Source organism: Octopus bimaculoides, chromosome 4, assembly GCF_001194135.2.
Source record: "Octopus bimaculoides isolate UCB-OBI-ISO-001 chromosome 4, ASM119413v2, whole genome shotgun sequence".
Taxonomy (NCBI): domain Eukaryota; kingdom Metazoa; phylum Mollusca; class Cephalopoda; order Octopoda; family Octopodidae; genus Octopus; species Octopus bimaculoides.
Window position 1 is genome coordinate 12,488,100 of NC_068984.1, and position 1,001 is coordinate 12,489,100.

A 1,001-nucleotide genomic window follows, 5' to 3' on the forward strand; every position below is an offset into this window, starting at 1 on the left:
TATGTAATTGTGTATGTGTGTAAATGTGTATGCATATGTGCGTGCATGTATGTGTGTATGTATGTATGCATGTATGTATCTGTGTGTAAGTATGTATGTGTATATGTATGTATGTTTGTGTATGTATGTGAGCATGTATGTGTGTATTTGTGTATGTATGTCCATTCGGCACAAACATCTGCCGAGGAGACTGGATGGAAACTGACGAACCCAATGCTCGGATACGAGCTGGAGCCGACGACGATTACAATAATGAAGGAATGATCGTTGGTTCAACATGAAATAATATTGCAAATAAAGTTGTATCCTTCTTTTTTACTTTTCATTACAATCTTTAATTTTTGATAAAATTTAAAAATTGTTTGTTTAAATAAACCCATTTCAAGAAAGTATCAAGATAAAAGTCAGCGGGCCGCATGCGGGCCACGGGCCTCGCTCTATGTAATCACCTGATTTGCTAGGAATAACAACTAAATATCTTCAAATCACAGACTACCATCTTAAAAAGGGACATGGCTAATGTGGTTCAGGGTTTCATAGATGGGATGATCACGGCTGAAATGCCTTTAAACATGGGCGTGATCCATCCGTCTGATCTGGGGTTAATCCACAATAATAGCCATTATCGGGCGAGCGTCGGACAAAATACAAGCGTTTTACGTTCTGAGTTCAAATCCGAGGTCGGTAAAATAAATACCAGTTCAGTACTGAGGTCGATGTAATTGACTAAACCCCTCCCCTCAAAACTACTAGCCTTCTGCAAAAATTAGGAAGAATTATCTTAGAAAGGATTGGCTGTTATATGGTTATTCGATCCGTTAGAAATAACTGTTAAATCTATCTCGAATCATGTAATTCTGTATTAAAAAAAAGGTTACGTTATCCGATGTCTTAAATTAAGATGATTGATCATGGCTGGATCGCCTTTTCAGTTGTTATAAAAACAGTGGGAGAGAGAGAGAGAGAGAGAGAGAGAGAGAGAGAGAGAGAGAGAGAGAGAG